Genomic DNA, 12,665 nt, shown 5'->3' with positions numbered 1-12,665 from the left:
TCATGTATATAGGCATCACATCGGAGACAAATAGACCGACTCCTGCCTGCATCTATTATTATTACTTCACTCATCGACCGCTATCCAGTATGCATCTAGAGTATTAAGTTAAAAACAGAGTAACGCCTTAAGCAAGATGACATGATGTAGAGGGATAGACTCATGCAATATGAAAAAAAAATCCATCTTGTTACCTTCGATGGCAACAATACAATACGTGCCTTGCTGCCCTTACTGTCACCGAGAATGGACACCGCAAGATTGAACCCAAAGCTAACCACTTCTCCCATTGCAAGAAAGATCAATCTAGTAGGCCAAATCAAACTGATAATTCGAAGCGACGTGCAAAGATAACCAATCATACATAAAAGAATTCAGAGAAGATTCAAATATTGTTCATAGATAGAGTTGATCATAAACCCACAATTCATCGATCTCAACAAACACACCGCAAAAAGAAGATTACGTCGAATGGTTCTCCACAAGAGAGGGGGAGAACTTTGTATTGAGATCCAAAAAAGAGAAGAAGTCATCAAGCTACTAACTATGGACCCGTAGGTCTGAAGTAAACTACTCACACTTCATCGGAGGGGCTATGGTGTTGATGTAGAAACCCTCCGTGATAGATGCCCCCTCCGACGGAGCTCCGGAATAGGCCCCAAGATGGGATCTCGTGGATACAGAAAGTTACGGCGGTGGAATTAGGTTTTTTGCTCCGTATCTGATTGTTTGGGGGTACGTGGATATATATAGGAGGAAGGAGTACGTCGGTGGAGCAACAGGGGCCCCAAGAGGGTGGAGGGTGCGCCTAGTGTAGGTAGGCGCGCCCCTCTACCTCGTGGCCTCCTCTTTTCTTTTCTTGACGTAGGGTCCAAGTCTCCCGGGTCTTGTTCGTTGAGAAAATCACGTCCCCGAAGGTTTCATTCCATTTGGACTCCGTTTGATATTCCTTTTTTTCGAAACCCTAAAACAGGCAAAAAACAACAATTCTGGGCCGGGCCTCCGGTTAATAGGTTAGTCCCAAAAATAATATAAACATGGATAATAAAGCCCAATAATATCCAAAACAGTAGATAATATAGCATGGAGCAATCAAAAATTATAGATACGTTGAAGACGTATCACTCAGCGTCCTGCTCATGAGCAGCATGATGATGGCGAGGGAGGAGTTGGCGTTGGCGTAGAAGGACGCGTGGTAGCGGATCTTGCATGTAGGGGCTGTCATGCAGCAGCGGGGCGCCGGTGCCATGCACCTGCCTGGTCTCGCTTCAGAAGCCTCCCGGCGGCGCTAGCCCCGTGATGTTCGAAAGCAGCGCCGCGAAGGTGGCGAGCAGCAGCAGGAACTTGCGCCGCTCCTTGAGGCGCTTCTCCTCGCTGGGGCTCCTCCAAGCACACGAGTCCACCAGTACTTCCTTTCGGCGTGTTTCCACGTAGACATGGACGGCGACGTAGGTGAAGCCCAGGCCAAAGAGCGCGGACACGTAGATGGAGGCAACCACGTTATAGCATCGACTGAGACTTTGTTAAGTCTTAGTAAACTAAGACTTAACAAGACTGATATATATACCCACGAGGCCACGATCTGTCCAGTCGGGCCGCCGTGTGCTGTGCTCGTTCCGGCCAGTAATCATGGCAATGGAGATATTGCCCGTAGGTGTCTTCTTTTGGAAACGAATCACACACGTTGCTTACACATCGTAGCTTCCCATAATATATAGAGGGCGGTACTAGGCGCCGATGCGCCGGCCTAAAGTTTTGGGCAGTTGCACCGCGGCCGCGGCTACACGATGTGTGCGTCCCAGACTACGCAATTCAGCCCCCTCCCCCATCCTCACCGCGTCGTCCCCTCCTTCTTTCTCGTGTCAGTTCTCCCGCACCCCTATCCTCCCCCGCAGTGAGCTGCCCTGCGCCACCACCCCCGCTCGTCGTGCTCGCAGTGGTGGCCGTCGTGCTCGCCGCGGTCATAGGTTCCAGCCAAACAAAGTCGAGGATGCAGCTCCCCGGGTCTAGGTTGTAGCACTGCATGGTCACTGTCTCGGTCGCCGTGAGCCCGTTGCAGCTCGCCGGTGACCCGTTGCGGCATTTGCCCCTGGCCCTCCATGCCGGATCTCCTCTACCTGGCTCGCCTCGCCATCGAGGCTTGCTGTCGTCACCACCGTCCCATGGTCCAGCGTGGGTGGTTTCTTGGTCACCATGGCTCCAGCATCTTCCGATACAGTTCCAACATATAGCAACAACAGTTGCAGCATTTTGAGGGCGTGGTTACCGCGGTCATCGTAGCAAAAATTAGTGCCGGTTGTAGCACTTGGGATCACTAGTCGTAGCATGTTTGGATGCAAGTTGTAGCACCGCCTAGTCGCTGAGCGGCCAACACCTCACCACGCCTGTTGTAGCATCTCGGCATGCCGGTGGTAGCATCATAGATCGCGAGTTGCAACACGTTCGTCGGTCGCCAGGACTATGCCTTTAGCCCAAGGTAGCACTGTGGTTGTTTGGTTCCAGCATGCAGTGAAGCTAGTTCCAGCATTTCCGATTGTCGGTTGCAGCACCGCGTCAGGTCAGTTCCAGCACCGCCGCCCCGGCTAGTTCTAGCAAAAAATGATTGCTGCTTGGAGTACCACGCCAGGCAGGTTCCAGCTGAAGGAAATGTGCCCTAGAGGCAATAATAAAGTTATTATTTATTTCCTTATACCATGATAAATGTTTATTATTCATGCTAGAATTGTATTAACCGGAAACATAATACATGTGCGAATACATAGACAAACAGTATGTCACTAGTATGCCTCTACTTGACTAGCTCGTTGAATCAAAGATGGTTAAGTTTCCTAGCCATAGACATGAGTTGTCATTTGATTAACAGGGTCACATCATTAGAGAATGATGTGATTGACTAGACCCATTCCGTTAGCATAGCACCCGATCGTTTAGTATGTTGCTATTGCTTTCTTCATGACTTATACATGTTCCTATGACTATGAGATCATGCAACTCTCGTTTACCGGTGGAACACTTTGTGTGCTACCAAACGTCACAACGTAACTGGGTGATTATAAAGGTGCTCTATAGGTGTCTCCAAAGGTACTTGTTGGGTTGGCGTATTTCGAGATTATGATTTGTCACTCCGATTGTCGGAGAGGTATCTCTGGGCCCTCTCGGTAATGCACATCACTTAAAGCCTTGCAAGCATTGCAACTAATGAGTTAGTTGCGGGATGATGTGTTACGGAACGAGTAAAGATACTTGCCGGTAATGAGATTGAACTAGGTATTGAGATACCGACGATCGAATCTCGGGCAAGTAACATACCGATGACAAAGGGAACAACGTATGTTGTTATGCGGTTTGACCGATAAAGATCTTCGTAGAATATGTGGGAGCCAATATGATCATCCACGTTCCGCTATTGGTTATTGACCGGAGATGTGTCTTGGTCATGTCTACATTGTTCTCGAACCCGTAGGGTCCGCATGCTTAAGGTTTCGATGACAGTTATATTATGAGTTTATGAGTTTTGATGTACCGAAGGAGTTCGGAGTCCCGGATGAGATCGGGTACATGACGAGGAGTCTCGAAATGGTCGAGACGTAAAGATCGATATATTGGATGACTATATTCGGACATTGGAAAGGTTCCGAATGATTCGGGCATTTTTCGGAGTACCGGAGAGTTACGGGAATTCGCCGGGGAGTATATGGGCCTTATTGGGTCATACGGGAATAGAGGAGAGAGGCCAAAAGGAAGGGGGCGCGCGCCCCCCCTCTGGTCCGAATTGGACAAGGGGTGCAGCCCCCTTTTCCTTGCTCCTCTCCCCCTCTTTCCTTCTCTCCTACTCCAACAAGGGAAGGAGGAGTCCTACTGCCGGTGGGAGTAGGACTCCCCCCTTGGCGCGCCCTCCTCCCAGGCCGGCCACCTCCCCCCTTGCTCCTTTATATACGAGGGCAGGGGGGCACCCCATAGAGACAACAATTGATCCCTTGGATCTCTTAGCCGTGTGGGGTGCCCCCCTCCACCATAGTCCACCTCGATAATACTGTAGCGGTGCTTAGGCGAAGCCCTGCGTCGGTAGAACATCAACATCGTCACCACACCGTCGTGCTGACGAAACTCTCCCTCAACACTCGGCTGGATCATAGTTCGAGGGACGTCATTGGGTTGAACGTGTGCTGAACTAGGAGGTACCGTTTGTTCGGTACTTGATCGGTCGGATCGTGAAAATGTACGACTACATCAACCGCATTATGCTAACGCTTCCGCTTTCGGTCTAAGATGGTACGTGGACAACACTCTCCCCTCTCATTGCTATGCATCACCATGATCTTGCGTGTGCGTAGGAATTTTTTTAAAATTACTACGTTCCCCAACAGTGGCATCCGAGCCCAGGTTTTATACGTTGATGTTATATGCACGAGTAGAACACAAGTAAGTTGTGGGCGATATAAGTCATACTGCTTACCAGCATGTCATACTTTGGTTCGGCGGTATTGTTGGATGAAGCGGCCCAGACCGACATTACGCGTACGTTTACGCGAGACAGGTTTTACCGCCGTGCTATGTGAAGGAAATATGCCCTAGAGGCAATAATAAAGTTATTATTTGTTTCCTTATATCATGATAAATGTTTATTATTCATGCTAGAATTGTATTAACCAGAAACATAATACATGTGTGATTACATAGACAAACAGAGTGTCACTAGTATGCCTCTACTTGACTAGCTCGTTAATCAAACATGGTTATGTTTCCTAACCATGAACAAGGAGTTGTTATTTGATTAACGGGATCACATCATTAGGTGAATGATCTGATTGACATGACCCATTCCATTAGCTTAGCACCCGATCGTTTACTATGTTGCTATTGCTTTCTTCATGACTTATACATGTTCCTATGACTATGAGATTATGCAACTCCCGTTTGCCGGAGGAACACTTTGTGTGCTACCAAACGTCATAACGTAAATGGGTGATTATAAAGGTGCTCTACAGGTGTCTCCAAAGGTACATGTTGGGTTGGCGTATTTCGAGATTAGGATTTGTCACTCCGATTGTCGGAGAGGTATCTTTGGGCCCTCTCGGTAATGCACATCACATAAGCCTTGCAAGCATGGCAACTAATGAGTTAGTTGCGAGATGATGTATTACGGAACGAGTAAAGAGACTTGCCGGTAACGAGATTGAACTAGGTATTGAGATACCGATGATCGAATCTCGGGCAAGTAACATACCGATGACAAAGGGAACAACGTATGTTGTTATGCGGTCTGACCGATAAAGATCTTCGTAGAATATGTAGGAGCCAATATGAGCTTCCAGGTTCCGCTATTGGTTATTGACCGGAGACGTGTCTCGGTCATGTCTACATTGTTCTCGAACCCGTAGGGTCCGCACGCTTAAGGTTTCGATGACAGTTATATTATGAGTTTATGATTTTTGATGTACCGAAGTTAGTTCGGAGTCCCGGATGTGATCACAGACATGACGAGGAGTCTCGAAATGGTCGAGACATAAAGATTGATATATTGGACGGCTATATTCGGAGACCGGAAGTGTTCTGGGTGATTTCGGAGAAAACCAGAGAGCCGGAGGGTTACCGGAACCCCCCCCGGGAGAAGTAATGGGCTATATGGGCCTTAGTGGAGAGAGAGAGGGGCAGCCAAAGGTGGGCCGTGCGCCTCCTCTCCCCCTGGTCTGAATTGGATTAGGAGAGGGGGGGCGGCGCCCCCCTTTCCCTCTCCCTCCCCACTTCTTTCCCCCTCCTAGTAGGAGTCCTACTCCTACTAGGAGGAGGACTCCTCCTTGGGGCGCCATAGAGGGCCGGCCGGCCTCCTCCCCTTGATCCTTTATATACGGGGGCAGGGGGCACCCCTTGACACACAAGTTGATCCACGTGATCATATTCTTAGCCGTGTGCGGTGCCCCCTTCCACCATAGTCCTCGATAATATTGTAGCGATGCTTAGGCGAAGCCCTGCGACGGTAGTACATCAAGATCGTCACCACGCCATCGTGCTGACGGAACTCTTCCCCGACACTTTGCTGGATCGGAGTCCGGGGATCGTCATCGAGCTGAACGTGTGCTAGAACTCGGAGGTGCCGTAGTTTCGGTGCTTGATTGGTCGGGCCGTGGAGACGTACGACTACATCAACCAAGTTAACGCTTCCGTTGTCGATCTACAAGGGTACATAGATCACACTCTCCCCCTCTCGTTGCTATGCATCACCATGATCTTGCGTGTGCGTAGGAATTTTTTTGAAATTACTACGAAACCCTACAGTGGCATTCGAGCCTAGGTTTTATATGTTGATGTTATTTGCACGAGTAGAACACAAGTGAGTTGTGGGCGATATAAGTCATACTGCTTACCAGCATGTCATACTTTGGTTCGGCGGTATTGTTGGACGAAGCGGCCCGGACCGACATTACGCGTACGCTTACGCGAGACCAGTTCTCACGACGTGCTTTGCACATAGGTGGCTTGCGGGTGACAGTTTCTCCAACTTTAGTTGAACCGAGTGTGGCTACTCCCGGTCCTTGCGAAGGTTAAAACAGCACCAACTTGACAAACTATCGTTGTGGTTTTGATGCGTAGGTAAGATTGGTTCTTGCTTAAGCCCGTAGCAGCCACGTAGAACTTGCAACAACAAAGTAGAGGACGTCTAACTTGTTTTTGCAAGGCATGTTGTGATGTGATATGGTCAAGACATGATGCTAAATTTTATTGTATGAGATGATCATGTTTTGTAACCGAGTTATCGGCAACTGGCAGGAGCCATATGGTTGTCGCTTTATTGTATGCAATGCAATCGCGCTGTAATGCTTTACTTTATCACTAAGCGGTAGCGATAGTCGTGGAAGCATAAGATTGGCGAGACGACAACGATGCTATGATGGAGATCAAGGTGTCGCGCCGGTGACGATGGTGATCACGACGGTGCTTCGAAGATGGATATCACAAGCACAAGATGATGATGGCCATATCATATCACTTATTGCATGTGATGTTTATCTTTTATGCATCTTATCTTGCTTTGATTGACGGTAGCATTATAAGATGATCTCTCACTAATTATCAAGAAGTGTTCTCCCTGAGTATGCACCGTTGCGAAAGTTCTTCGTGCTGAGACACCACGTGATGATCGGGTGTGATAGGCTCTACGTTCAAATACAACGGGTGCAAAACAGTTGCACACGCAGAATACTCAGGTTATACTTGACGAGCCAAGCATATACAGATATGGCCTCGGAACACGGAGACCGAAAGGTCGAGCGTGAATCATATGGTAGATATGATCAACATAGTGATGTTCACCAATGAAACTACTCCATCTCACGTGATGATCGGACATGGTTTAGTTGATTTGGATCACGTAATCACTTAGAGGATGAGAGGGATGTCTATCTAAGTGGGAGTTCTTTAAGTAAATTAATTGAACCTAAATTTATCATGAAACTTAGTACCTGAAAGTATCTTGCTTGTTTATGCTTGATTGTAGATAGATGGCTCGTGCTGTTGTTCCGTTGAATTTTAATGCGTTCCTTGAGAAAGCAAAGTTGAAAGATGATGGTAGCAATTACACAGACTGGGTCCGTAACTTGAGGATTATCCTCATTGCTGCACAGAAGAATTACGTCCTGGAAGCACCGCTAAGTGCCAGGCCTGCTGCTGGAGCAACACCAGATGTTATGAACATCTGGCAGAGCAAAGCTGATGACTACTCGATAGTTCAGTGTGCCATGCTTTACGGCTTAGAATCGGGACTTCAACGACGTTTTGAACATCATGGAGCATATGAGATGTTCCAGGAGTTGAAGTTAATATTTCAAGCAAATGCCCGGATTTGAGAGATATGAAGTCTCCAATAAGTTCTATAGCTGCAAGATGGAGGAGAACAGTTCTGTCAGTGAGCATATACTCAAAATGTCTGGGTATAATAATCACTTGATTCAATTGGGAGTTAATCTTCCAGATGATTGCGTCATTGACAGAATTCTCCAATCACTGCCACCAAGCTACAAGAGCTTCGTGATGAACTATAATATGCAAGGGATGAATAAGACTATTCCCGAGTTCTTCGCAATGCTGAAAGCTGCGGAGGTAGAAATCAAAAAGGAGCATCAAGTGTTGATGGTCAATAAGACCACTAGTTTCAAGAAAAAGGGCAAAGGGAAGAAGAAGGGAAACTTCAAAAAGAACGGCAAGCAAGTTGCTACTCAAGAGAAGAAACCCAAACCTGGACCTAAGCCTGAAACTGAGTGCTTCTACTGCAAGCAGACTGGTCACTGGAAGCGGAACTGCCCCAAGTATTTGGCGGATAAGAAGGATGGCAAGGTGAACAAAGGTATATGTGATATACATGTTATTGATGTGTACCTTACTAATGCTCGCAGTAGCACCTGGGTATTTGATACTGGTTCTGTTGCTAATATTTGCAACTCGAAACAGGGACTACGGATAAAGCGAAGATCGGCTAAGGACGAGGTGACGATGCGCGTGGGAAACGGTTCCAAAGTCGATGTGATCGCAGTCGGCACGCTACCTCTACATCTACCTTCGGGATTAATATTATACCTAAATAATTGTTATTTGGTGCCAGCGTTAAGCATGAACATTATATCTGGATCTTGGTTGATGCGAGACGGTTATTCATTTAAATCTGAGAATAATGGTTGTTCTATTTATATGAGTAATATCTTTTATGGTCATGCACCCTTAAAGAGTGGTCTATTTTTGTTGAGTCTCGATAGTAGTGACACACATATTCATAGTGTTGAAACCGAAAGATGCAGAGTTGATAATGATAGTGCAACTTATTTGTGGCACTGTCCTTTAGGTCATATCGGTGTAAAGCGCATGAAGAAACTCCATACTGATGGACTTTTGGAACCACTTGATTATGAATCACTTGGTACTTGCGAACCGTGCCTCATGGGCAAGATGACTAAAACACCGTTCTCCGGTACTATGGAGAGAGCAACAGATTTGTTGGAAATCATACATACAGATGTATGTGGTCCGATGAATATTGAGGCTCGTGGCGGATATCGTTATTTTCTCACCTTCACAGATGACTTAAGCAGATATGGGTATATCTACTTAATGAAACATAAGTCTGAAACGTTTGAAAAGTTCAAAGAATTTCAGAGTGAAGTTGAAAATCATCGTAACAAGAAAATAAAGTTTCTACGATCTGATCGTGGAGGAGAATATTTGAGTTACAAGTTTGGTGTACATTTGAAAAATTGTGGAATAGTTTCGCAACTCACGCCACCCGGAACACCACAGCATAATGGTGTGTCTGAACGTCGTAATCGTACTTTACTAGATATGGTGCGATCTATGATGTCTCTTACTGATTTACCGCTATCGTTTTGGGGATACGCTCTAGAGACGGCCACATTCACGTTAAATAGGGCACCATCAAAATCCGTTGAGACGACGCCTTATGAATTGTGGTTTGGCAAGAAACCAAAGTTGTCGTTTCTGAAAGTTTGGGGCTGCGATGCTTATGTGAAAAAGCTTCAACCTGATAAGCTCGAACCCAAATCGGAGAAATGTGTATTTATAGGATATCCAAAGGAAACTATTGGATACACCTTCTATCATAGATCCGAAGGCAAGACTTTTGTTGCTAAATTCGGAAACTTTCTGGAGAAGGAGTTTCTCTCGAAAGAAGTGAGTGGGAGGAAAGTAGAACTTGACGAGGTAACTGTACCTACTCCCTTATTGGAAAGTAGTGCATCACAGAAAACTGTTTCAGTGACACCTACACCAGTTAGTGCGGAAGCTAATGATAATGATCATGAAACTTCAGAACAAGATACTACTGAACCTCGTAGATCAACCAGAGTGAGATCCGCGCCAGAGTGGTACGGTAATCCTGTTCTGGAAGTCATGCTACTAGATCATGATGAACCTACGAACTATGAAGAAGCGATGGTGAGCCCAGATTCCACAAAATGGCTTGAAGCCATGAAATCTGAGATGGGATCCATGTATGACAACAAAGTATGGACTTTGGTTGACTTGCCCGATGATCGGCAAGCAATTGAGAATAAATGGATCTCCAAGAAGAAGACTGACGCTGACGGAAATATTACTGTCTACAAAGCTCGACTTGTCGCAAAAGGTTTTCGGCAAGTTCAAGGGATTGACTACGATGAGACCTTCTCACCCGTAGCGATGCTTAAGTCTGTCCGAATCATGTTAGCAATTGCCGCATTTTATGATTATGAAATTTGGCAGATGGATGTCAAAACTGCATTCCTGAATGGATTTCTGGAAGAAGAGTTGTATATGATGCAACCAGAAGGTTTTGTCGATCCAAATGGAGCTAACAAAGTGTGCAAGCTCCAGCGATCCATTTATGGACTGGTGCAAGCCTCTCGGAGTTGGAATAAACGTTTTGGTAGTGTGATCAAAGCATTTGGTTTTATACAGACTTTTGGAGAAGCCTGTATTTACAAGAAAGTGAGTGGGAGCTCTGTAGCATTTCTGATATTATATGTGGATGACATATTACTAATTGGAAATGATATAGAATTTCTGGATAGCATAAAGGGATACTTGAATAAGGGTTTTTCAATGAAAGACCTCGGTGAAGCTGCTTACATATTAGGCATTAAGATCTATAGAGATAGATCAAGACGCTTAATTGGACTTTCACAGAGCACATACCTTGACAAAGTTTTGAAGAAGTTCAAAATGGATCAAGCAAAGAAAGGGTTCTTGCCTATGTTACAAGGTGTGAAGTTGAGTAAGACTCAATGCCCGACCACTGCAGAAGATAGAGAGAAAATGAAAGATGTTCCCTATGCTTCAGCCATAGGCTCTATCATGTATGCAATGCTGTGTACCAGACCTGATGTGTGCCTTGCTATAAGTCTAGCAGGGAGGTACCAAAGTGATCCAGGAGTGGATCACTGGACAGCGGTCAAGAACATCCTGAAATACCTGAACAGGACTAAGGATATGTTTCTCATATATGGAGGTGACAAAGAGCTCATCGTAAAACGTTACGTTGATGCAAGCTTTGCCACTGATCCGGACGATTCTAAATCGCAAACCGGATACGTGTTTACATTAAACGGTGGAGCTGTCAGTTGGTGCAGTTCTAAACAAAGCGTTGTAGCGGGATCTACATGTGAAGCGGAGTACATAGCTGCTTCAGAAGCAGCAAATGAAGGAGTCTAGATGAAGGAGTTCATATCCGATCTAGGTGTCATACCTAGTGCATCAGGTCCAATGAAAATCTTTTGTGACAATACTGGTGCAATTGCCTTGGCAAAGGAATCCAGATTTCACAAGAGAACCAAGCACATCAAGAGACGCTTCAATTCCATCCGGGATCTAGTCCAGGTGGGAGACATAGAGATTTGCAAGATACATATGGATCTGAATGTTGCAGACCCGTTGACTAAGCCTCTTCCACGAGCAAAACATGATCAGCACCAAGGCTCCATGGGTGTTAGAATCATTACTGTGTAATCTAGATTATTGACTCTAGTGCAAGTGGGAGACTGAAGGAAATATGCCCTAGAGGCAATAATAAAGTTATTATTTTTTTCCTTATATCATGATAAATGTTTATTATTCATGCTAGAATTGTATTAACCGGAAACATAATACATGTGTGAATACATAGACAAACAGAGTGTCACTAGTATGCCTCTACTTGACTAGCTCGTTAATCAAAGATGGTTATGTTTCCTAACCATGAACAAGGAGTTTTTATTTGATTAACGGGATCACATCATTAGGTGAATGATCTGATTGACATGACCCATTCCATTAGCTTAGCACCCGATCGTTTAGTATGTTGCTATTGCTTTCTTCATGACTTATACATGTTCCTATGACTATGAGATTATGCAACTCCCATTTGCTGGAGGAACACTTTGTGTGCTACCAAACGTCACAACGTAAATGGGTGATTATAAAGGTGCTCTACAGGTGTCTCCAAAGGTACATGTTGGGTTGGCGTATTTCGAGATTAGGATTTGTCACTCCGATTGTCGGAGAGGTATCTCTGGGCCCTCTCGGTAATGCACATCACATAAGCCTTGCAAGCATGGCAACTAATGATTTAGTTGCAAGATGATGTATTACGGAACGAGTAAAGAGACTTGCCACTAACGAGATTGAACTAGGTATTGAGATACCGACGATCGAATCTCGGGCAAGTAACATACCGATGACAAAGGGAACAACGTATGTTGTTATGCGGTCTGACCGATAAAGATCTTCGTAGAATATGTAGGAGCCAATATGAGCATCCAGGTTCCGCTATTGGCTATTGACCGGAGACGTGTCTCGGTCATGTCTACATTGTTCTCGAACCCGTAGGGTCCGCACGCTTAAGGTTTCGATGACAGTTATATTATGAGTTTATGAGTTTTGATGTACCGAAGTTAGTTCGGAGTCCCGGATGTGATCACGGACATGACTAGGAGTCTCGAAATGGTCGAGACATAAAGATTGATATATTGGACGGCTATATTCGGACATCGGAAGTGTTCCGGGTGATTTCGGAGAAAACCGGAGAGCCGGAGGGTTACCGGAACCCCCCCGGGAGAAGTAATGGGCCATATGGGACTTAGTGGAGAGAGAGAGAGGGGCAGCCAAAGGTGGGCCGCGCGCCTCCTCCCCCTGGTCCGAATTGGACT

The sequence above is a fragment of the Triticum dicoccoides genome, chromosome 5A (assembly GCF_002162155.2).
Source record: "Triticum dicoccoides isolate Atlit2015 ecotype Zavitan chromosome 5A, WEW_v2.0, whole genome shotgun sequence".
In the NCBI taxonomy this organism is placed as follows: Eukaryota; Viridiplantae; Streptophyta; class Magnoliopsida; order Poales; family Poaceae; genus Triticum; species Triticum dicoccoides.
The sequence above is the reverse complement of the archived record's forward strand: the minus strand, read 5'-3'. Positions refer to the sequence as shown.